The sequence below is a fragment of the Homalodisca vitripennis genome, chromosome 4 (assembly GCF_021130785.1).
Source record: "Homalodisca vitripennis isolate AUS2020 chromosome 4, UT_GWSS_2.1, whole genome shotgun sequence".
NCBI lineage: Eukaryota > Metazoa > Arthropoda > Insecta > Hemiptera > Cicadellidae > Homalodisca > Homalodisca vitripennis.
The window spans coordinates 113,516,439-113,542,368 of NC_060210.1; the positions used below are offsets into that span (position 1 = coordinate 113,516,439).

A 25,930-nucleotide genomic window follows, 5' to 3' on the forward strand; every position below is an offset into this window, starting at 1 on the left:
TTTAAAACCCATTCTAGTTGCTATGATTATAGTGAAGATAGTCACCAAATGATCCTAGTAAAATTAATTGCCAATTTATTTTTCAAAATATTGTGATTTTATTTAGCTAAAGAAAAAACATCAGAAGCTGCATTGGCCAGTCTTGGCATTCGCAAAAAACTAAACAAATTAGTTTTGTTTAGACATGTATTAACAGGCATTAAGTAGGCCCTACATAGTTTTTATTTACGTTTGTAATATTACTTGCCAATAAATAATTTTTGAAGTCACTGTGTTACATAATTTTACCTTGTATTTTAAATTTCTAATAATATGGATACATGCGATGTTATAGTTCCCTTTTAATTGTATTAAAATTGCCCTGAGATCCAATTATGTCAGAATTGTACTCCTATTAACCCTTGCAATATTTGTAATTTTGGCTTATAGACGAAGCAAAATAATAAACTTAGTGCTTTTTTTTTATTAAAGCTACTTAGAGGAAAAAAGCTTTACAAACACGAAAACCCTATAAAGCGGACGGAGAGCGCGACAAATGCCATAAGACAGTAGCGTAGCCAGAAATTTCGTTCGGGGGGGGGGGGTCCGAAACCGGGTGATCCGTGGGACGTTTTGTGTGTTATTTGCCAATGAGTTCACTGGTAAAAGTTAAATACCAAAAATATGGAGACTTAGTAACTACGCCTTATAGAAAGTGGAAAGATGTAATAGGCAAGTTCAACTTTCACAGCAACTCTAGTACCACAAATTTTCTTGTATAGCTACAAAAACGAAGTTCGATTCTGGCCGAGTAGAAGGCACCAAAGTGATGTTGGATTCACTGGATAAGAAAGAAAAAGAACAAAACAGAGCTTCACTCAAGCGTATAATTGACACAACTATATTCTGTGGAGAAAATGAAATACCCCTTCGAGGACATTGGGTCACTGACGGCCGAAAACCCTTAGGAAAGGAGGGTAATTTTCGAGCGTTGCTCGGGTACAGATCAAACTAACGGTCGGAAACCTTACCTCAATCAGAAAGAAAAAGAACAAAACAGAGCTTCTCTCAAGCGTATAATTGACACAACTATATTCTGTGGAGAAAATGAAATGCCCCTTCGGGGACATTAGGCAACTGACGGAAGAAAACCCTTTAGAAAAGGAGGGCAATTTTCGAGTGTTGCTCGGGAACAGATCAAACTAATGGTCGGAAAATGCACCGGAAAAACTGATTAGAAGTTCGTCTACTTTGGATTTCACTGATTGAGGTATTTATGAATGAGTTATAATGACGATTTTTATATCATTACACTGTAGACGAGTATATAATTATCGGAAAAAAATCAAAATATCACTTTCGGTCGGAAATAAAATACACCTGACATTCAATACAGGACAAATTAATTAATTAAGTAGCTCAAGGACAATTTAAGCACTTTTATGAAACCACTGCTATACTCGATCAATTTAAGTATTACCCAGGGAATATTCCCTGATAATTTTAAGTTGGCTACAGTGTACCCTTTGCACAAGTCAAACAGCTTTACTGATAAAAACAACTTCCGTCCGATATCCCTCTTGAGTGTCTTTGCTAAGGTACTGGAGAAGGTAGTTAAGGTAGCTCGTAAACTTTCTCCAGGTAAACAATGTACTTTCTCAATGTCAGTATGGGTTTAGAGACGACAGGAGTATTTCGAATGCATTGCTGGATTTAAATAAAGAATTAAATAATGCAATCTCAGAAAACAAAAACTCAATGCTAATCTTTTTAGACCTCAGAAAAGCCTTTGACTCTGTTAATAGAAATAAGTTAATGAATAAATTAGAACAATTAGGTGTTAGGGGCATGGCCCTTACTTGGTTTCAAAGTTATTTTACCAATAGAAAACAATATGTCTCAATTTGTAATGTTAGTAGCGATGCAATTAATGTAGACTACGGTGTAGTTCAAGGTAGTACACTTGGGCCAATTCTGTTCTTATTATATATAAATAATATTGCCAAGCTAAATTTAAACGGAAAAATAACATTATTTGCCGACGACACACTTATTTTTCTGAAAGGAAATATATGGGCGGATGTGAGACGAGAAGCATTAAGTGATTTAATGTTACTGAAAAAGTGGTTTGATCAAAATGTCCTTTCCTTAAATATAACTAAAACAAAATGTATGCCAATCTCTTTGAATCCTCAATCAGATTATGTCTTAGGAAATCTGATCATACATAATTGTGGAAATCATAGTAACAGTACCTGTATTTGAGAAGCAATCGAAAAAATAAACTTGTATAAATATCTTGGCGTTATTTTAGATTTCCGTTTGAAATGGTCAGATCATATTGATTATCTCAAACAAAAGACCCGAAAGTATATCTTTGCCTTTAAGAACCTTAGGGATATTCTTGCCGTTCAAGAAAGGAAAATGGTATATTATGCATACGTGCAATCTCTTTTTGCATTTGGGATAATTTCTTGGGGGGCAGCTTATAAATCAAATCTTGATCCTCTGTTTACGGTTCAGAAATCAATTTTTAGTAAAAAAATTCAGTAGCTTTTAAAAAATGTCATAGTTTTTCAACATCCATTTTATGTCAAGAAACTAAAATGTTTACAATAAGACAACTTTTTATAAAATCTCTTTTAATACACATGTATACAAATTTAGATGGTTTATTTGAAAGAACTCAACACACCCATAACACACGTTATTCTACATCAACAGGAATTCTACCACTGCAATTAACTAAATCTTATTCAAACACCAACTCATACTATCTAGCTCACGTAATTTTTATAAATATGAGTAAACAGTTTCCAAATTTTAGTTTTTTCAACGAAATTTCTACAATTATTTTTAAAAGGAAAGTTACTTCGGACTTCAGTTATTGAGGTAAACGTGGTATTTTTTATTGAGTTAGGACGACGAGTTTTTATTATCATTAAACTGTACTCGACTATCTATATAATTATCGAGAAAAAAATCACTTTCGGTCATTAAATACCGAAGAAAAGCTCTCTACAGATTCAAGTTTTGACGATTTTGGATTTCACTGGTTGAGTGGTTGAGGTAAAAGTGGTACTTATAATTATGTTAGGACATTGATTTTAGGTATTAATTCAACGCCGATTAATAAATATATAATTATCGAGAAAAAAAAAACAAAAATAATCACTTCCGATCGGAATATACTAAGGAAAATGAAATAATACCTCAGTCAGTGAAATCCAAAGTAGTCGGAACTTCTTATTAGTAGAGTTTTCCGGTGTATTATCCGACCGGAAGTAATTTTTTCAATTTTTCTTCAACAATTATATAGGTATTAGTCGGCGTTCAATTGATACCTAAAATCAACGTCCTAACATAATTCTAAGTACCACTTTTACCTCAACCACTCAACCAGCGAAATCCAAAATCGTCAAAACTTGAATCTGTAGAGAGCTTTTCTTCGGTATTTGATTGATTGATTGATTTATTTATTTCCAAAATTTATGTACAGAGTCAAATATAATACGTAACAAAAATATTATAGGAAATTATCCCCACATGGGCATCAGCCTGTGTGTGGGGAAACGAGTTCCTCAGTCTGCACTACCAATAACACAAAAAAAACCTAAATTAAAATAAGGAAATGAATTGTCATCAATAAAAACATTTTCATTAACAAATGAAAAATGAAGATTTAACCTCTAAAATAAACCATACAAGGCCAGAGCATGGAATACATGAGTAAATCCAGTTAATAAATAATCTAAAATTTGAAAGGAATATACTTATTTAGAAAATACAATTTGAAGACTTAAAAATGTAATTTATAAAAACTTGTGGCTTACATAAAAAAGAGCAATCAGAAAGACTTAATTAAAAATTAGCCGAAATAAGTAGAGAGAGATTTGGACCACACCTGCACACCCACGCACACACACTAAAACACACACACACACACACACACACACACACACACACACACACACACACACACACACACACACACACACACACACACACACACACACCAATCACGCACCCGCACACTTGCTCGCACCACATGTCCTCGTTGGCCTGCAGTCAAAACGATTGTACAGACTCACCAAACACTCAGACTAACATTGATTGTAATACAAAAATATAACAGAAATTTAATATATAAAAAAGCATATCTAGGTGTAGATTGAGGAAAAATACTGACGAAATCCATCTCGCCCAGCATCTACTAACCATTTATTGACTAATTTTTTGTACGTAGACCTACTAATAGTGCAAGGTCTTAGGTTTTTTTATAAAGTATGGTAATTTCGAGAAAATTATATGAGCAATATAGTGAGATGATGTTGAATTAAAGGCTTTAACGAGTCTAGGAACAATAATTCTGTTATGAAGTGAAGAACGCGTAAAATGGCTGTGGTTACTGTGAATGAAAATTGAATCTCGATGTTGAAAAATGTACAAAACTAATGTTCGGATATATAATTGCGAGACGTTAAAAACTTTAAATTCTTCAAATAATAAATTGGTTGGATAAGTACGATTTCGCTTCAGAGCTACTTTTATAATAGTTTTTTGAACGACTTCTAAGGGAGCAAGGTTATTTTGAAAACAGCCACCCCATGCTAAATTACCATACTGAAGAATTGATTGCACATAAGCATAGTATACAGTTTTTAAAAGATCTATTGTAAGTATATTAAGCAGAATACAAAATATAAAGATAAATTTACGAAGTTTATTCCGCATGTAAGCTACGTGATTACACCACTTCAAACGATTGTCAAAAACTACACCCAAGTATTTATACTCACTCACCCTATCAATACATTCACACAAAACGCATCCATCCTGGCCACCACAAGTATGCAACCGTAGATTAAAAACAAAAGGATCGCCGTCAGCTCGTATAGAGATTGGCATATATTTAGTTTTGGCTATATTAACTGTGAGCCGACATTGATCAAACCAGCGCTTGACAGTGAGTAGACCGCGCTCAGCCACATCCCTCACTTCCTCCCAGCTTTCACCCTCAAATAACAAAGCGGTGTCGTCCGCATAAAGAAATATCTGTCCTTTACACAGAGTCAATTTTCCTAGATTGTTAATAAAAATTAAGAAAAGCAAGGGTCCAAGAGTACTGCCTTGCAGAACCCCATACTCAATTTTTTGAGGAACGCTTGTATGGCCTAAAACAGAAACAACTTGATACCGATCGGACAAATAACTTTTGAACCATCTCCAAGAGTTCCCTTGTATTCCAATATATTTTAATTTTTGTAGTAATAATTGTCTATCAACTGTATCAAAAGCTTTAGCTAAATCTATAAAAATCAATAATGGTTTTTTATTACGGCTAATCGTGTCATGAACACTTTTAGTTAGCAAATATAAATCGTCATTCAAATTCTTATCTTTTCTGAAACCGAATTGATTTTGTACAAGAATATTATTGATGTTTAAATATTTTTCGAGTTGAATTCTAACACATTTTTCCAATAATTTAGATAAAACACTAGTTAAAGTTATTGGCCTGAAGCTAACACATTTACCGACCGGAAGTGATTTTTTTCTCGATAATTATATAGGTACAGTGTACAGTTTAATTATAACAAAAATCGTCGTCCTAACTCAATCGACAACACCACGTTTACCTCAATAACTGAAGTCCGAAGTAGTTGAAGTTCTAATCATTAGAGTTTTTCAGGAGTATTTTATTTCCGACCGAAAGTTATATTTTGATTTTTTTCCGATAATTATATACACGTCTACAGTTTAATGACACCTAAAATCAACGTCGTAACTTAATTCTAAGCGGTCATTTTACGTCTCCAAGACGAATTTGAACGAAGTGGTCGCTAATTTGAACTGTTCGCCATGTTACGGTTCAGGTTACTTTGTGACGTCACGTGACCGGGCCCTATAGAAATACCGTGAAATATCCGAAAGACCGAGCCCAAAAGTATCGTTTGATACTTTATGATTTAAACGAAAGGACAATTATGTTTTAACTACGGTCACTTTAATCAATTAAATCAATCAATTTAATGTTTGTAGACAAGAGTAATGATAAATCTCCTTTTCCCCCCTGCTCCATGCTTCATTTTTTAATGTCTTAAAATTTCGGGGGGGGGGGGGTCCGGACCCCCTGGACCCCCCCCTTCGCTACGCCACTGCCATAAGACGCTATGCCTACACCGGGCTCTGTTGCCTACAGGTGGTAGGGGGATCGGCGGAGCAGTTGGACCGTTTTTCACTACACGCAGCGCCTCATCCAGTTATGTTATACATAGATAGATTTACCTGAGCATTGGCTAAGTTGGTTTGAATATCATTGTCATTTTCTGACGATTCAACTACTGAAATTTCGTGATAAGATTTAGAAGCAGCTAGAGATATTCCAGCTGTAAAATAAGATTTAAAAATGCTTACGGTGCTATCTGAACACCTTAAATAGCTTAAGCTGTAGCAAAATTGACAGAATGGGTGTGATCAAACTTTACATTGATCGCATATTTGAGACGTTCCTTAAAGTTTACATCATAGTATTTTTTTAACTTTTTTAAAATTTAGAATTATACATGCCTTACACTCCTTTTCTTTAAGCCTTACACTAAGTTTCTTAATTGGGGCCTTATTTTTACTGCAATGCTAGCAAAAAATCTATTCTGAACAATGCATGTTTTATATTAGCATAACTTTGTGTTACGATCCAATTTTAGTGGCTTTCATGTGAAAAATCCTTAATAAATAGAGCGCAGTTTTCGTGATACTTGTCATCGTTGAACTTACAGTACACTGTACATATTGATTTGTTCACTATTGCGGCCACTGTGAAAACTAACAATTCTATAGTTAGAAGGAAACACTCTATCCAACACTGTTGGGGGTTACAATCCCCCAAAAATCCCACTGGAACGCCTATGCGTATAATATTCACTGTATTTTATTGCTTAATTCATTTTTTTAACTGGTGCAAATGTTGTTTTGATATTTGGGAATTAATTCACATGTTAGTAATAACGCTATTTTTAGTGTTTTTAATTAATTTGAATTTGGATGCATTGGAGATTTTCCAGACTTCTCTATTCAATTTTGTTTATAGCAATAAATGATTCTTTTTTTTAATAATGTTTTATTACCATACTCTCTTCTTTTTTATCGTGTTATTTATTATCTTTATAATTGACGTGGCTTACTCAAAAGATACGTATTTGTATCTTTGAGTAAGCCACGTCAATTTTATGTTACCATGGGCGGTTTATATTCTTCTGTATAATATCAATTTGAGTTCGACTTTAAAATTGTAATAAGTGCTATTTTCTTGTTTTTGTTATAGGTACTTATGAAAGTAATGTAAAAATATCCACTAACGCTCAACCTAATCCCATGGAATCACATGTATTAAATATAACTCAAGTGTTTCTCATATAGAAATAAAGCTTCAAGACAATTTTAAGGCATTTCGTTTTCATTTAGGTCATCTATTTTTCAAGATTCATGTGGAGATAGACAGACCTACAGACAGATAGTCAGAAATTAAATTTTGCAGTTCTTGGATTGATAGGCTTCGCTAAAGCTTATAGCCAAATCCTGAGCCCAATAGAAAACAAGGTAAAAATACACCACAGCACATGTCACGTTAATAGGCTTCGCTATGGTTAATAAAAAACCTATACAGCTCATTTCATGCTCTAGATGCCCTGCGTATAGATAGACATACATACAAATCATACATAAAATAAATGTTTTAATCCGCCTGGCAGACAAAGAGTAATTAACTTATATAAGTGTACTGAATGATAGGCATAATTTACGCTCAGCTGAATTCCACAGTTCGACATGCACCATCGTAGATTCTGGTTTAAGTCGAAATGAAGTTTCATAAAAAATTCAAAGTGTATAGATGATATTTCTCTCAAAATATCTTGTCACATGATACATTCACATCATTAATCTGTGAGTTAGGTTTTATAGCAAGGTTTAAATTAAAGTTTCGGTAATTTAGTGAGGGCACTACAACTAAAAATGTGGTAAATTCATATATTACTACCTACTTTTAACATTGACTCCAGTCTTTTACAATGTATTTTTGCTCTAAGAAAAAAGCCTCACTTTTTAAAATCTCATATGATTACAAACAGTTTGTTTAACAATGTATTTAGCTATTTTCTCACTTCCATCATGATTAACCGTAAGAACAATGCAAAAATACCCAATAACAGTGTTATACATGTATTTGTTCTCGTTACTATAATAGGTACGTATAAGACCAATGTAATAATAAAAATATTCACGAACGCTTTTACAAGTCCCAAGGATTGACATGCATCATCATAGAACTCAGTGTTACTCATATATAAAAGAAACACCATACAATTTCATGTCTACAGATGAATTCGTTTTCGAGATATCGAGTGTGCATACATACAGAAACTTCCCAGTTCAGCCAATTTACTACTTGGTGAAATTTTCAAATCGCGCACCACATTTTTTATTAACCCGCGAGTTGTTCTGAAGATTATTTTATTTCAAGTTTTATGACCCTGATCTTCTAATTATGCTTTACCAGTAAAGGCTTTACCAATTACCACCTCCTGCCAACCAACCATCGTGTTTGGTGGTGTTTTACGGGTCGTCAAAGGTCGTCAAAGGTAGGCAAAGGCGGCTAAGGCGGCTATATTTTCTAATATAAATATTAGATGACCGCTTATGTAAATTTCCATAGTAGTTTTCAACAGCGAGAACCTGTTGACAAACTGGTCCCTCGATGAGGGACGTATCAGATGTTAAGCTGATAAGAACAGATATTTTGGGGCCTTATGTTTTGCCTTTATTTTCTTTTTGCCGGACAAAATAGATAGATTATATTCATGCAAGCAAAATATTAACATTGATATATACTACATAACAAGATAACAGGCCATTGACGCTATGAAAGTATAGATGCAGAAAGCAGGCGGTCATGCATAACTTAACCTAATAAAAACTATAAAACTTAACAATCAATAAATACAATAAATACTAGTCAATAGTTAAAACATGCAATAAAATATAATAAATAAGTTAACAATATAATAAATAGTCAATAAATAAGTTAAAATAATTAAAATTGGGAAGGTTGATGAGACGACTATCCCACGTACTGCCGGATGCCTGTCACGTGTTCGACGTAGATGTCCCGGCTCCATTTGATGGCCTCGGAGACGCAGCGCCGGGCCAGGGCAGCACCCCTGCGGCGGTCAACTCCCAGGCGGCTGAGGGTTGTCCAGTTGGCGGAATCCCAGGCGCCTAGGGACCCCACCACGAAGGCGTCTACAGATGTCCGATATCCCCCAGCCGAGAGCAGTCGCGCCACAGGAGCATACTTCTCCATCTTCTTCTCCCTGGCCGTCGTCACCGACTGCCAACCGTCTTCATAGGGCACCGTGACGTCGACTACACGTACAATCTTGTTCCTCCGGTCGATCGTCACGATGTCCGGTCGGCAGCTGGCCACCTCCTCCGGGACCTCCACGTCTGGTACCAGCTCCTGGAACGGCACCCTCTTGTCCAGACGAGTCTCCATCTCCTGAGTGTGCCTACGGATCTCCGATGACAGAAGTTCCAGGATAGCATCGTGTCTTCTCGTTATGGCAGGCATCATAGGCAGGCAGTGACATAGCACGTGGGCAGTCGTCTCATCGTGTCTTCCACACCTTCTACAACGGCGGTCTTCATTGTGCTCCAAGCAGCCCTCGGACGCAGTGAACCCCTTCTGCGCCCAGGATAGGAGGCGATTATCAGTCATCCACGATGAAAGGCGATGAGCCAATACACTGCAGAACAGCTTGCCTGCAGTGTCTGACAGCGCGATGGGCCTCCAGTTGGTGATCTCATCGAGGGCCCCCTTTTTGTGGATCAGCACCGTGGACGAGACCTTCCACGACGGCGGGAAGCGCCCGGCCGCCAGACAGATGTTAAAGATGGCGGAAAGCACGTGGCCAGATGAGTCACGGCGGCGCCAGATGCCATATTTGACGCCATCCGAGCCCGGAGCGGTATTGGCGGTTCTCCGGAGCATCTTCGCTACTTCCCTCGGCTCGATCCGGTCTAGTAGCGGGGGCGGGGAAGCCGCAGCGGGTATCGTGCAGCCAGGGGGAGGCTCAACGGCACAGCCCACCTTCGCCGAGTAGGATGAGGTAAAATAAGCCATAATGGCTTCCTCCGCGATGGAACAAATCGGCGAGGAGGCCTCTAGGACCTCCCTCATGGCTCGCTTGGGGGCAGTCCGGTATAGATTTTGGATGCGCGCCGCCTCGCGCAAATCGCGGTCGCCGTCGCGGCGCGGACGCCGGGATCTAGACGGTCGAATTCCCCCCGGCCGCGGCTGTCGCGAGGGGTTCGGTGCCGGCGACAGTGACGTCACCAGTTCCTCCAGAGTGGCCAAGAAGGCGGCCCACTCCATGCCAGGGGTGAATTTGGCAAGCCACTCTCTCTGCCATGGCGTTAAATTCTCCCTCGGCGATACGGGAGGGTCCGTTGGCGAGGGGGGGGGCCAGATGGGGACGGCGGAGGGGGGGACCCTGGCAGAGGCCGATCTCTCGGCGATAGGCCGAGTGGTGGAGTCACTGGTGGTAACAAAGCGCCGGGTGGAGACCGCACTGGAAGCGGAAGTGAAATGCTCTCCACAGAGCTTACCGACCCGCCCATGCGGCCGTGACGCCGCATGGCGCCTCTAGCGACAGCCGCAGCCCGGATCATTGGCGGGCCAACCGGAGACCCAGAAGAAGATGATCCGGAGGGGGGGGAGCCACGGCCGGCCGGTGCAACGGCATGCGACGGGGCGTAACTTGCTCCTCCGCGACAGGTCGACGCCGACGCAGCGCATTAAGCGCGATAGCCGCAGAAGAGCGATGGCAGACAACTTTGATCTAAGTCGGAAATTTGGAGAAAAAAAATTGTTAGAAAACCGTGTTTTCGCTATTTTAGAGAAACAGTTTTATTAGATGCGTAATAAATTCCCTCCGGCCAGAGAACAAGAGTGAAAACCCGTTATTCTATCAGAAAGACAACGACGGGGCTCGTGTAATCGCCAGCCACGAGCCGGCCGCACAGAGCCGCACGCACCGTCACCCGTCACTTGACCACCTCCTGCCAACCAACCATCGTGTTTGGTGGTGTTTTAAAACGGGTCGTCAAAGGTCGGCAAAAGCGGCTAAGGCGGCTATATTTACTAATATAAATATTAGATGACCGCTTATGTAAATTTCCATAGTAGTTTTCAACAGCGAGAACCTGTTGACAAATTGTTTGTTCGGTAACGACCCGGCGAGCGTTGAACTGTTTTCGTGTCAACTGTAAACTGGTAAAACTATTTTCAACTAGACTCGACGCCATGACAGATGATTTTCCCTTGTTAAACTAGTTAAAATCGTAATCGGAATGGTTTGAACCGGACGGATACGGCTACGGCTGCGGCAGCGTTTTCCCACCGTATCACTCGCCAACGGTTGTCATGAGAACGGCCCCGGCCAATTGACACTAGCGCTCCGCTCGCCGCAACCAAACTGTCCTGTTAGTTGGTCGACTCGCCTCACAGGTTTCGCGTCCAGCTCCCGGTACGGTTACCGCGGGACGGTGACCGTCACTTTGCCTTATCTTGTCGCGCGACCGCTAAAACGACTGCATATCTCTTAAACCGTAATCCGAGCGAGACCGTCTACTGACAAGTGTATTTTAAAATTCACCTGTTCACGGTTGACGACGTTCCTAAAGTGTTCAGCATCTCGCACACTGCCAGTTGCAGACATTATGTCGGCAAACTCTCGGCGCAGTTTTTAAGTAGTAAATTGATCGGTCTCGTCGTATGTACCTTTTCTCTCCACTCTGGTTTCCCTTCAGAACGAATAAATCTTTCGCCTTTTACTAAAGATTTCCGTGGAGGGGAACACATGATGAGTCTGTAACCAATTTTTAGTCAGTGCCCGGCCCTTATGGGGCTGGGCCATCATCAAAACACAAACCATACCCATCACCATTACCGTTACACTGTGTTATTGACTTGTAATGGTAATACCACATCTCACGTGACGTTCATTTGCCGAGGATCGTACTTTTAGCGATTACAAACAATTTAACAGTTTCAAATTCTCATTTTCATATTTATAATGGCCCACTCTGAACGCTCTCCTTTAGTACCGACCAAGAGTGGTCGGTCTGAACGATCATCGATGGAGCGTAAACCGCGTCATGTTGTGACACGGTCACGCGCCTGCCTCACGCTCAGGGAGGAGAACTTCGTCTCTTCATCGTGGCTGGTAAACACTTCAGTGTTGAAGTGGTTACATGAAGATCTTACTACAGAAATGATCCTGTGAAGTATGATCTTGGTGCGAACGGAAACACATCTTGGACTAGGTCATTGTAATAACCAGTTGGACATGCGAGAAACTCTCCAGGAATTGTCTCACCGAGATATTGCCATTGAAATCCAACGGATTTCACCAGTGCACGGTCCAGTGGAGTTCAGTTTTCAATGTGAATAGCCGCAGTACGCTAACCGACTAGTGAAAATCGTAATATTCTAACGGTTAGAGAGTGGTATTGGTGTCGATGCGGCAGCGCCGTGCTGCACAGACCGTAATGTGTCTGTGCCACCGGCGCGACAGTGTATGCCGCACCGTGGTGTTTAAAACCAGTAAAAACTAATAATTTACCAGCTAATATGTAAAAATGTTGCTTTTAAACACCGACAGTACTGTTTGGAACATGAAATGTGTGCATTTTAACGGATACCTTGCCACAATTACCATAAAAACCCACTCTTGCCGTTTGCCTCTCGGTGGCAGATAAAACTGTCGTTTTGGTCGGTACCAATTGTCTGGGCAAGTACATTCATACTTACCTGGTGTAGGGGTTACCGTGATCACGAAGGCGGTTCCCCCAGGATGAGGCCTTTCCATTGCACTACGGTCGGGCTGACTCCTGCGAATGCCCCAAATGTGGGTATCTCGGGCGCGTAATTTTTGGTAGCTGGGACTGCGTTCGCGCCGTCCCTAATTATCCACTGATGCCTTGTCGAGAAAACAAAATAAGAAGAAGAAAAAAAGATATCTTACGGTTTTAAAATAATTTCACAAGGACATTTTAAAGTTGTCTCTATAATAAATAAAATATTAAATGAGTCAGTTTTCCCACCAAAGTCGATACGTGCAATTATAATATTGACAACCTAGAATAATAAAATGTATACATAAATAAATAGGAATAATTAATTAAATGTGTGTATTCCGACAATGAAAACTGTGATTCGAATATAAACACTTGTTTTCGTGTCAATATGTACCATCAATAATGGTTCTTGGTCACTACGCTGAAGTAACCTATGGATCGTCTAGATCAGTTAGTCTCTCGCCAACGGCCATACCACGTTGAATATACCGGTTATCGTCCGATCACCGAAGTCAAGCAACGTCGGGCGTGGTTAGTACTTGGATGGGTGACCGCTTGGAAACACCACGTGCTGTTGGAATTTTTTTGTAATTGTTTTCTTTTCTAAAATTCAATAATTGTATTTTTACATTACAATTCTACATTCTTGTACTTTTGAACGATTATTATTGTTATTTTGAGCCCTACAATTTTGTGGCAAATAAATAAATTTTTAATGAAAAAAAAAAAAACAGACTATCAATACGCGGTTAATAAAATATTGTAAATTAAATTTATTTTATTTTAATACCAACCAGTAAACACCATCAAAATTGTTGTGTAGTAGTGGCAACAGTGTGTACAATATATTTTAATTTATATTATTTTCTTTACGCGTTATAAGAATAAACGTGGAACTATTTTGTTTTTATACAACTATAAAACTTTGACGGTGGATAACTGTATATACACTGTTTTATAAGTTATGTGCATGATGAAGAATTAGTTTATTGTGTGTATTTATTTGGTGGTGGGCCGGTCCCGGCGGTACTGCAATGCCGGGTCAACCCGTGACAGAGGTGGAGCAAGCTCCTAGCACTCCGTCATTTTCCAAAAATCAGTTTAACAAACTGGTCCCTCGATGAGGGACGTATCAGATGTTAAGCTGATAAGAACAGATACTTTTTTTGCCTTTATTTTCATGCTTTATACATAGCTAGTGTCTCAATTCTAATATGATTAATTACAATTTCCAAATATCTTAATCTAAATAATAATAAACTTAAAGTAACATTGTCGAATCTTAAAAGGTAGGAGAAAGTGTCAATCAAGTGTCAATAAATTACTAAAATACTAAATTACATGCAATAACACGAATAAATAATTAAAATCGGCAATATATACTAAATAACATGCAATAAATAAATAAATAACTACAATATATATGGAAGATCAGTCTTGCCACTGCTGGACGCCGGATACATGAGTGACATATATGTCCCGGCTCCAGCGAATGGCCTCGGAGATGCAGCGACGGGAGAGGGATGTGCCGTATCTACGGTGGACCCCGAGGCGAGCCAGGGTCTCCCAGTTGGCACTGTTCTACGCACCTAGGGAGCCGACGACGAATGCGTCCACGGAAGTCCTGTAGCCTCCGGCCGTCAGCATCCGGGCAAGTGGACCATAGGCGTCGAGCTTCCTCTCCCGCGCAGCTTCGATGGCCCGCCAGCCGTCCTCGTATGGAACGGCGATGTCGACTATCTTGACGATCTTGTTGTGAGCGTCGATCATCACCACATCCGGACGGCAGCGCACCATCTCCTGCGGGAAATCATCTTCACGGCCTTGGAGCAGCGCTTGAAGGGGCACCCGCTGGTTCACGCGGACCTCAACTCCCTCCGCAGGTCTGATGGCTGCGACGAGGAGATCCTGGACGGCGTTGTGTCTTCGCGTGATCCCAGCAGCAAGGCTGGAGGTGCAGTGGCAGAGCACGTGGGCGGACAAGTGGGGGAGAAGGAGAGGGAGTTGGGGAGGAATCGGAGCTGGGGGGCGCATCAGGAGCAGGAGGCCTAATGGGCGTTGTGTCTTCGCGTGATGCCAGTAGCGAGGCTGGAGGTGCAGTGGCAGAGCACGTGGGCGGTGGTCTCGTCGTGTCGACCACACCGCCTACAACGCCGATCGTTGACTCCCCAGCGTCGGCAGCCGTTGAGAGGAAGAACATTCAGCCTGGCCCGGTGAGCAAACCGCCAGTCTGTGAAACGTGTGTAGCGCCCCTCGTGCAGCATGTGGTTGGCAGTGGCGCAGGTGGTGGTGACTCTGGCCACCCTTCCCCGGTCGGGTTTCGCGGAAAGGGTGGCCCTGAAGTGTTGCTGCAGCGAGGAGCGCAGACTGGCGGACAGCGCGTGACGGGAGCCCCTGTCGACGATCCCGAGGGCCCTGTCCCCAGGGATCTTTATTTGAAGTGTTGCCTTGCCGGCACACCATCCCGCAAGTCAGGTAGGCGTTTCTTCAACCTGTTCAAAGCTGCCCGCGCGGCAGAAAAGTAGTGGCAACATTGGAGTTCCCGGGGAAGTCGCCGTTGAGGTATCCCACAAGGAACTCCATTCCGGCGCGGGCAGCACTCCTCTGGCCCGCAGAGGCCGCTAATCCCTCCAAAGCAAGCGAAGCCACCCTGGCATCCGGTGAGGTGAGGAGCCTGAACGCGTGGTTGATGGCGGCCAGGTCCGAGAGGTCGGCCAGCGGGACGAGTCCAGCCCCGCCGCAGGAAGGTGGAAGATAGACCAACTCGGCACTGGCGTGGGAAGGAACGTTGAAGATCTTCTTCACACCACACTTGATCTTGCTCTCCAGGCTCCTAAGTGCAGTCTTGCGGATCCGCGTGGTCTTGAGGTTGAATTCCAACTGCGGAACGATGAAGGTCCGCAAGGCGTGCAACTTTTGCCAAGGCGCCAGCACACTCTGAAGGACGGCCTCAGTCTCGGCTTCCAATCTGGTAATGGTGGCGACCGGGGTTTGGTCCACCTTCATCCCGGTGGGGACTCCAAGATGTTGATAGGACTCCCCTTCGCCGAGGACCTGAAGCGGCGCACCGTAGATCCGGAAGACTGAAGGTCTAGTAGTCCTCCGGGCAACATGGAGCGTGGCACACTTGGTGGGCTTGAAGCGGAGTCCAACCCACGTCGCAGCTGGAATGACGACGTCTAGCAGAGCCTGAAGAGACGCCTCCGACCTCGCCACAAGGGCGAGATCATCAGCGTATGCCAGGACGCTGACGCTGGTGCCGTGAAGTACTGCTCCATGTTGGTCCTCCAGTGCAGTGAGCGGCCGAATCAGGTACTCCATCACCAGGTTGAAGAGGATGGGGGAGAGTGGGCAGCCCTGGCGAACTCCAGCTCCAAAGGCGATGGGGTCAGTCGATCCTCTGGAGTGGCGAATGGAAGTAGAGCTCCCTTGGTACAAGTCCTCGATGAAGCGCAGCTGGTCTTGCGATAGCCCCGCAGAACGGAGCGCGGCGAGGAGGGCGGAGTGGGGGACACTGCCGAAGGCGTTGGCGAGGTCCAACCACGCCACGCAGAGCTCACTCCCACGCCGCCTTGCGTCATCGAGGAGTTCCTGGAGGATGACATTGTGCTCCAGGCAGCCCTCCGCTGGGGTGAACCCCTTCTGAGCCCCAGAAATGAGATTGTTGTCGGAGGCCCACCTGGAGAGACGATCCGCCAGGAGACTGCAGAGGAGCTTCCCCGCAGTGTTGGAAAGGGCGATGGGACGCCAGTTGTTGATGTCGCCAGGGTTGTCCTTCTTGTGTATTAACACCGTAGAGGAGGACTTCCAAGATGGCGGGAATCGTCTCTGGCGGCGATGCAGAGGTTGTAGACCGCCGCCAGCACGTGTCCCGTCGAGTCTCTACGGCGCCACACGTTGTAACGTACCCCATCAGGGCCAGGGGCAGTATTGGAGGCCTTCCTCAGCAGGAGGGAGACCTTCTCATGTAGTGCAGAGTCAAGCAGTGGCGGGGGGTGCAGAGCGGGAGGAACCAGGCAATTCGGCGGAGGGACACCTGCACATCCGTCTCTTGAGGTATAAGAAGCCTCAAAGTGTCGCTTAATGGTCTCCTCAGGGATGGAACAAAATGGCGATGAGGAGCCTAAAACTTACCTCATCGCCTTCCGAGGAGCTCGTCGGTAGAGGCGGTGGAGCCTGGCGGCCTCCCTGACGTCCCGGCGGTTGTCACGCGGTGCAGCAGCAGCACGGCGACGAGGAAGCCTAGGTGGTTTTGCGGGCTGCGGTGCCGTCGAGAGTGAGGCCGTCATCTCATCCAGAGCCACGATGAATTCATCCCATGGGGTCCCAGGGATGAAACGGGGCAGCCACTGAACTGGTAAAAAAACTATTTTCAACTAGACTCGACGCCATGACAGATGATGTTCCCTTGTTAAACTAGTTAAAATCGTAATCGGAATGGTTTGAACCGGACGGATACGGCTACGGGCTGCGGCAGCGTTTTCCCACCGTATCACTCGCCAACGGTTGTCATGAGAACGGCCCCGGCCAATTGACACTAGCGCTCCGCTCGCCGCAACCAAACTGTCCTGTTAGTTGGTCGACTCGCCTCACAGGTTTCGCGTCCAGCTCCCGGTACGGTTACCGCGGGACGGTGACCGTCACTTTGCCTTATCTTGTCGCGCGACCGCTAAAACGACTGCATATCTCTTAAACCGTAATCCGAGCGAGACCGTCTACTGACAAGTGTATTTTAAAATTCACCTGTTCACGGTTGACGACGTTCCTAAAGTGTTCAGCATCTCGCACACTGCCAGTTGCAGACATTATGTCGGCAAACTCTCGGCGCAGTTTTTAAGTAGTAAATTGATCGGTCTCGTCGTATGTACCTTTTCTCTCCACTCTGGTTTCCCTTCAGAACGAATAAATCTTTCACCTTTTACTAAAGATTTCCGTGGAGGGGAACACATGATGAGTCTGTAACCAATTTTTAGTCAGTGCCCGGCCCTTATGGGGCTGGGCCATCATCAACACACAAACCATGTCCATCACCATTACCGTTACACTGTGTTATTGACTTGTAATGGTAATACCACATCTCACGTGACGTTCACTTGCCGAGGATCGTACTTTTAGCGATTACAAACAATTTAACAGTTTCTAATTCTCATTTTCATATTTATAATGGGCCACTCTGAAAGCTCTCCTCTCGTACCGACCAAGAGTGGTCGGTCTGAACGATCATCGATGGAGCGTAAACCGCGTCATGTTGTGACACGGTCACGCACCTGCCTCACGCTCAGGGAGGAGAACTTCCTCTCTTCATCATGGCTGGTAAACACTTCAGTGTTTAAGTGGTTAAATGAAGATCTTACTACAGAAATGATCCTGTGAAGTATGATCTTGGTGCGAACGGAAACACATCTTGGACTAGGTCATTGTAATAACCAGTTGGACATGCGAGAAACTCTCCAGGAATTGTCTCACCGAGATATTGCCATTGAAATCCAACGGATTTCACCAGTGCACGGTCCAGTGGAGTTCAGTTTTCAATGTGAATAGCCGCAGTACGCTAACCGACTAGTGAAAATCGTAATATTCTAACGGTTAGAGAGTGGTATTGGTGTCGATGCGGCAGCGCAGTGCTGCACAGACCGTAATGTGCCTGTGCCACCGGCGCGACAGTGTATGCCGCACCGTGATGTTTTAAAACCAGTAAAAAACTAATAATTTACCAGCTAATATGTAAAAAATGTTGTTTTAAACACCGACAAGACTGTTTGGAACATGAAATGTGTGCATTTTAACGGATACCTTGCCACAATTACCATAGAAACCAACTCTTGCCGTTTGCCTTTTGGTGGCAGATAAAACTGTCGTTTTGGTCGGTACCAATTGTCTGGGCAAGTACATTCATACTTACCTGGCGTAGGGGTTACCGTGATCACGAAGGCGGTTCCCCCAGGATGAGGCCTTTCCATTGCACTACGGTCGGGCTGACTCCTGCGAATGCCCCAAATGTGGGTATCTCGGGGGCGTAATTTTTGGTAGCGGGGACTGCGTTCGCGCCGTCCCTAATTATCCACTGATGCCTTGTCCACTGCCAACCACATGCTGCACGAGGGGCGCTACACACGTTTCACAGACTGGCGGTTTGATCACCGGACCAGGCTGAATGTTCTTCCTCTCAACGGCTGCCGACGCTGGGGAGTCAACGATCGGCGTTGTAGGCGGTGTGGTCGACACGACGAGACCACCGCCCACGTGCTCTGCCACTGCACCTCCAGCCTCGCTACTGGCATCACGCGAAGACACAACGCCCATTAGGCCTCCTGCTCCTGATGCGCCCCCCAGCTCCGATTCCTCCCCAACTCCCTCTCCTTCTCCCCCACTTGTCCGCCCACGTGCTCTGCCACTGCACCTCCAGCCTTGCTACTGGCATCACGCGAAGACACAACGCCGTCCAGAATTAGAAACTGTTAAATTGTTTGTAATCGCTAAAAGTACGATCCTCGGCAAGTAAACGTCACGTGAGATGTGGTATTACCATTACAAGTCAATAACACAGTGTAACGGTAATGGTGATGGGTATGGTTTGTGTTTTGATGGTGGCCCAGCCCCATAAGGGCCGGGCACTGACTAAAAATTGGTTACAGACTCATCATGTGTTCCCCTCCACGGAAATCTTTAGTAAAAGGCGAAAGATTTATTCGTTTTGAAGGGAAACCAGAGTGGACAGACAGACAAGGTACATACGACGAGACCGATCAATTTACTACTTAAAAACTGCGCCGAGAGTTTGCCGACATAATGTCCGCAACTGGCAGTGTGCGAGACGCTGAACACTTTAGGAACGTTGTCAACCGTGAACAGGTGAATTTTAAAATACACTTGTCAGTAGACGGTCTCGCTCGGATTACGGTTTAAGAGATATGCAGTCGTTTTAGCGGTCGCGCGACAAGATAAGGCAAAGTGACGGTCGCCGTCCCGCGGTAACCGTACCGGGCGCTAGACGCGAAAACCTGTGCGGCGAGTCGACCAACTAACAGGGCAGTTTGGTTGCGGCGAGCGGAGCGCTAGTGTCAATTGGCCGGGGCCGTTCTCATGACAACCGTTGGCGAGTGATACGGTGGGAAAACGCTGCCGCAGCCGTAGCCGTATCCGTCCGGTTCAAACCTTTCCGATTACGATTTTAACTAGTTTAACAAGGGAAAATCATCTGTCATGGCGTCGAGTCTAGTTGAAAATAGTTTTAAAAGTTCACAGTTGACACGAAAACAGTTCAACGCTCGCCGGGTCGTTACCGAACAAACAATTTGTCAACAGGTTCTCGCTGTTGAAAACTACTAAGGAAATTTACATAAGCGGTCATCTAATATTTCTATTAGTAAATATAGCCTCCTTAGCCGCTTTTGCCGACCTTTGACGACCCATAAAACACCACCAAACACGTCGGTTGGTTGGCAGGAGATGGTCAAGTGACGGGTGACGGTGCGTGCGGCACTGTGCGGCCGGCTCGTGGCTGGCGATTACACGAGCTCCGTCTTTGTCTTTCTGATAGAATAACGGGTTTTCACTCTTGTTCTCTGGCCGGAGGGAATTTATTACGCATCTAATAAAACTGTTTCTTTAAAATAGCGAAAACACGGTTTTCTAACCACTTTTTTCTCCAAATTTCCGACTTTTGTTGTTTTTCTTTCTTGAGCGACAAATTGCAAGTAACTTTTTACTCTATGTAATTGTAAAGCACGTCTATTTTATCGCTTCTCGGCCTTTTGGCTAAGATTAAAGATCAATTTGATCTTAGCCAAACTCAAAATTGAGACAATGTCCGTGCAAACCCGGACAATCCAGTTGTTGTCAGGTTTTGCACAAGGTGATTCCGAGGGGTGGTGGGACGCACCCCTGGCAGCTTCGCCCTGCCTAACGGATAGCCGGGTGGGGTCGGTCTGGCGTGCCGACTTTCCCTGATAAGGCGGTGAGCCTAGGATTCGCCCGGGGGCTGTTCAATGTGGGGAGTTCGCTGACTCCCCGTCTGTAGCACTCGAGACCCCCACTCTTCTTCCTTCCTCTATATTTCTTCCTTTCTTTTTCAGTTTTTTCTTCCTTTTTCTTGTTTATTTCCTTTTTTAATATCTGCGCACGATGGAAAAAACTTTATTTTGTGCCCCCCCTCTAGGACAGCGCCTCCAATGCCCGGAGTGCCTCGAGGGGGGGATACAGTGCGTGAGAAAAAGAGAGGGAATAAAACGCCATCTTAACCAAGACCACGGGGGGATGGGACATCTCCTTTTTGTGCTGTGACGTGGAGTTTTCGTGTCGGCAACACCGATACGCGTTGAAGCAGGCCAAGGCCCACTTTGCTGAAGAACATCCGAGAGCCGATTCTCTTCTTCCTGAGGAGGAGCTTGGTTTGTGTGCATCCTCCTACAACACTCTTACCAGGAGAAGATTATCGGCATTGCCACTCCCATCCGGCCTAGGACTCCACCTGCTGCTTCCCCTTCCACCTCGGGATCCTCGTCGCCGCTGCTCTCCCCCCCCGCATCCGTGTACGCACTGCGGCCACCATCGCGCGTAATGCTCACCGCCGTGGACCTAGGGAACGGAATGTGACTCCTACTCGCGAGCCGCTGCCTGCCCAAACTCCGTCACCCGTGCTGTCTATAGTGTCACCGCCCACCCAACTACCTCGTCACGCCCATGGAGCTTCACCTCCAGTCCCGCCTGCGTCTCCATCCACCACCATCGGCTCACCGGCCGCGCCTACTGCTGGGCCTCTGTCTCCGCCACCGCCGGGCCCACCATCATCTGCTGGCTCCACCCCTCCTGGCTCGCCGGCCTCCTCGTTGGCCGACCATCCTGCCTTCGAGCTCTCGGCATGGCAGCGTGAATGGGTGGCCAAATTCAACCCGGAGATGGCCTGGGACGAGTTTCTGCATGCTCTCGACCAACTAGTCGCTTCTGTGACGTCGGCATCTGCGCGGCCGGGACAAGATGGACGGGAAGATCAACGGGATGCTCAACCACCTCGGACCAATCGACCACCGCGGACTACTGGACGCCATGATGCCCGGGAAGCCACATGCCTTTAGAGGCTGTATTGGTGGGCTCCAAGACGGGCAGTCCGCGAGGTCCTGAAGGCGGCCTCGCCATTTTGCAGTATATCCGGTGCATCCATCGAGAACCACTTCAGGGACTGGTACTCTCCCAGGGAGGGGAGCGTGGGGACTCCGCCCCCTAACTCCAGTCTCCCTGCTGCACCCCCACCACCGCTCCTAGAGGCCACGTCCACTGGGGAGGTGCTCACCCTCCTCCGCCGGACCACTAACACCGCTCCTGGTCCAGATGGGATCAGATATGGAGTATGGCGTCGTCGGGATCCTTCCGGGCATGTTCTTGCCGCAGTCTTTAACGTCTGTTTGGCGGCTAAGCGGTTTCTGCCTGCCTGGAAGGTCTCGACGACTGTACTGATCCACAAGAAGGGTCCGGTGAGGGACATATCCAATTGGCGTCCGATAGCCCTGCCCAACACCTGCGGGAAGCTGTTTTGCAGCCTTCTGGCCAATCGCCTCACTGGGTGGGCCTCCGCCAATGGGCTCTTGTCAGGAGCCCAGAAAGGGCTGCCTAGAGCACAATTTCCTGTTACAGGAACTCCTGGATGAGGCACGTAGGCGTGGAGGGGAGCTTTGCATTGCCTGGCTTGACCTGGCCAATTCATTCGGGAGTGTCCCCCACTCCTCTCTCTTCTCCGCCCTGCGCTCTGCCGGTCTGACCGCCGACCAACTGCGGCTCATCGAGGACCTGTACCGGGGAAGTGACACATCCATCCGGCACAATGGCGGTGTAACGGCCGAAATCCCCTTCGGTGCGGGTGTGAGGCAGGGCTGTCCATTGTCTCCCCTCCTCTTTAACTTAGTCATGGAGACGCTGATCCGACCCCTCACCGCGATGGAGGATGTTCATGGGACCGACCTACACGGCACGCGTGTCAGTGTCCTGACATACGCGGATGACTTTTCCCTGGTGGCCAAGTCTGAAGCATCGCTTAGGGCACTGCTTGAGGCTGTCGTTCTGGCGGCCTCATGGGTCGGCCTCAGGTTCAAACCGGAAAAATGTGCCACACTCCATGTGGCGCGGCGTGATGTGAGGCCGACAGCGTTTGCCATTTACGGCTCCCCACTTAGGGTCCTGGGTGAAGGCGATCGATACCAACATCTTGGGGTGCCCACTGGCATGAGAGTTGATCATACTCCTGTGGACACCATTACAAGGCTCGAAGGTGAGGCTGCCGCCATCTATGAAATCCTATGAAATTAATAAATGTTTGCAAAACTCTGATAACATATCAAAAACAGCTTGGGAAATCATAAATGGTTACGCTAAATCTAATAAACCAAATAGCTCTAAAAACATCTCAATAAAAATTGATCAAACAATTCTTAAAAATCCTTTCGAAATAGCAAGCAAATTTAACACTTTTTTCTCAAACGTGGCCGTTGTTGATCCAGTTTTACCAGTTCATCGTCCTCGTGCTCACAACCTGCAGGGACCAATGTCATCCTTCGCTTTGACCCCTGTGACGGAGGTAGAGGTGATTCGTGTCATTCAGAGACTGAATTCCAAAAGATCCTGCGACATCAACGGAGTTTCAATGTGGATGTTAAAGCAATGCTTCAGGCATTTACTAACACCACTAACAAAATTAATCAACCGTTCATTTCAAACCGGAATCTTTCCATCAAAATTAAAAACTGCAAAAGTCATTCCGATTTTCAAAAAAGATGATCCCTTACAAACCAACAACTACCGTCCAATTTCTATTCTGCCGGTGCTGAGCAAAATTTTTGAGAAACTTTTCCTGGAACAGCTCAGCAGTTTCCTCGAAGGTTTTGATATTCTCAGCCCGACCCAATTCGGATTCAGAGAAAAAAGGAGTACAGTAGTCGCTGTAACTAACCTCATAGAACATGTTGTCGATGGACTGGAGAGGCGTGAACACGTGCTCAGCGTATTTCTCGACCTCTCCAAAGCATTTGACTGTGTGCATCATGAAATACTTTTGCACAAGTTGGAAAGGAGTGGTGTACGAGGTCTGCCTCTAAAATGGCTTGGATCATATCTTAGTGACCGAGAACAGTGTGTGCAGATCTCGGGTGCCTTATCCTCAAAAGCAAAGATCACCCATGGAGTCTCGCAGGGATCTATCCTTGAGCCAGTTCTTTTTCTGCTTTACGTAAACGATCTGAACCCATCGATCCAGAATGGAAAGGTGGTTCAGTATGCTGACGACACGACTCTCTGTGTTAAAGCCAAAACACTTCAAAACTTGGAAATAATTACTTTTCCTGAGTTGAATTCCTGCATTCAATTTTTTTCTGAAATAAACCTGAAAACAAATGAATCAAAATCAAATTTCATGAAATTTTCGCTAAGCAAACGAGAATCTGAAACAAGACCTTCAGTATTTGTGGATGATCTCCCGCTCGATGAAACCGAATCAACAAAATTTCTAGGAATGTTCCTAGATCGAGGACTAACCTGGGACGTTCACGTGGATCATGTCTGTGCCAAGGTTGCATCGGGCATCTTTGCCCTTCGCAATTTGGCAAAGCACTGCCCTATTACGGTATTTAAAACGGCCTATTATGGTTTAATTTGGGGCAATTGTGCACAGCACAATTTGGAGCGAGTCTTCAGGCTCCAAAAAAGGCCGTAAGAGTAATTTTGAATTTAAACAATAGAGAGTCGTGTAGAAGCGCGTTTAGGGAGCTGGGATTTCTGACTTTGCCCTGTCTCTACATTCTCGAGGTGATCCTCTACTCCGTGTCAAGGTGTGCTTTGGTTAGGGGACGGGATGTTCACCAACACGGGACGAGAGGCAGGGACAACTTGCGCGTCCAACAGCACAGGACAAATGCGTTCAGAAATTTACCATCCCAGGTTGGTGTCAGATTGATCAATAGTCTCCCTGAACACCTCAAACAACAAAATGGAAAACATTTCAAAACTCAGTTGAAAACTCTTTTAATTTCGAGGGCATTTTACTCAGTTGGTGAGTTTATGATGGGTCGCTGGGATGATTAAAACCTAAAATTCTCAAAGACCATCAAAAGGCCTCGCTCCAGGCCTTGCTGGACTCCGTTTCTTCAGCGGTGACCTGGGTTGGCCTCAGGTTCAAGCCTGAGAAGTGTGCGACACTTCATGTCAGGACCGTGAGGCCAACCGCGTTCACCATCTACTGCTCTCCCCTCCGTGTCCTTGAGGATGGTGATACCTACGATCATCTTGGTGTGCCCACTGGGATGAGAGGTGACCAGACCCCAGTGGCCATTATTGCCAGACTGGAAGACGAGACCGCAAAGATTTTCACCAGTGAGCTCGCGCCATGGCAGAAGTTGGACGCGGTCAGGACTTTCATAGTCCTCCAGCTGGATTTCAACCTCAGGACGATGGATTTTAACCACATTTTTCTACAATTCATCCTGGGGCGGAATTCTTCCTTCCTGATAGCGAGCTGGGTTTCGGCGCATCATCTTATAACACCCTCAATCAATCAACCAATCTTTTTTATTGCAATAGACATGTATAACATGCATACAAACGTCACTATAATACTAAAATTTTGTCTACTCTCACCACATCAAGATCACAGTCATACATACAATTCCGCATTCACTCATCGCACATCCATACGCCGATTTCCCCACCTCCTCAGCCAAAGTCAATCTCCCTGTTGGGTGGTCTCCTAGTTAAATGCCAAAAACTCGGCCACATTTAAAATGCTTGTTACACTAAAAAGCTTTTCAACCGAGTTTTGACCGCCTGGGGCGATGGTGCATTTTTTATCCCATTGGGCAGCTTGTTGATGAAATGCACACCTGCTTGTGAGGGCAGGTGTTCATAAACCCCCGTTCTGTGTTGTCCAGTTCGGTAGGTTTCCCTGCCTCTGGTCTCATACGAATGAATGTCTCGGCCAGTTGTCAAGGCACACTTAGACATACAAAACAGCGTCGTTTCGCAAATGTAGAGACTAGGCAGAGTCAATAGCTGC

General features: G+C 45.1%; 9 non-coding genes and 1 pseudogene across 9 annotated transcripts; 5 read left to right on the forward strand and 5 right to left on the reverse strand.

Moving 5' to 3' along the window:
* Window positions 1-8,726: 8,726 nt before the first annotated feature.
* LOC124361616 lies at window positions 8,727-8,774 on the reverse strand (annotated as a pseudogene).
* A 3,053-nt stretch (window positions 8,775-11,827) lies between these two features.
* On the forward strand, window positions 11,828-11,950 carry LOC124361640. The gene has a single exon (XR_006922382.1). It is a non-coding gene; the product is annotated as a U5 spliceosomal RNA (small nuclear RNA).
* A 167-nt stretch (window positions 11,951-12,117) lies between these two features.
* On the reverse strand, window positions 12,118-12,334 carry LOC124361625. The gene has a single exon (XR_006922370.1). It is a non-coding gene; the product is annotated as a small nucleolar RNA U3 (small nucleolar RNA).
* Window positions 12,335-12,842: 508 nt separating this feature from the next.
* LOC124361602 lies at window positions 12,843-13,004 on the forward strand. Its single transcript, XR_006922354.1, has one exon. It is a non-coding gene; the product is annotated as a U1 spliceosomal RNA (small nuclear RNA).
* Window positions 13,005-13,358: 354 nt separating this feature from the next.
* LOC124361566 lies at window positions 13,359-13,477 on the forward strand. The gene has a single exon (XR_006922325.1). It is a non-coding gene; the product is annotated as a 5S ribosomal RNA (ribosomal RNA).
* A 424-nt stretch (window positions 13,478-13,901) lies between these two features.
* LOC124361609 lies at window positions 13,902-14,096 on the reverse strand. The gene has a single exon (XR_006922361.1). It is a non-coding gene; the product is annotated as a U2 spliceosomal RNA (small nuclear RNA).
* Window positions 14,097-17,774: 3,678 nt separating this feature from the next.
* On the forward strand, window positions 17,775-17,897 carry LOC124361642. The gene has a single exon (XR_006922384.1). It is a non-coding gene; the product is annotated as a U5 spliceosomal RNA (small nuclear RNA).
* Window positions 17,898-18,064: 167 nt separating this feature from the next.
* Window positions 18,065-18,281, reverse strand: LOC124361622. The gene has a single exon (XR_006922367.1). It is a non-coding gene; the product is annotated as a small nucleolar RNA U3 (small nucleolar RNA).
* A 510-nt stretch (window positions 18,282-18,791) lies between these two features.
* LOC124361603 lies at window positions 18,792-18,953 on the forward strand. Its single transcript, XR_006922355.1, has one exon. It is a non-coding gene; the product is annotated as a U1 spliceosomal RNA (small nuclear RNA).
* Window positions 18,954-19,488: 535 nt separating this feature from the next.
* LOC124361637 lies at window positions 19,489-19,611 on the reverse strand. The gene has a single exon (XR_006922379.1). It is a non-coding gene; the product is annotated as a U5 spliceosomal RNA (small nuclear RNA).
* Between the last annotated feature and the right edge of the window lie 6,319 nt (window positions 19,612-25,930).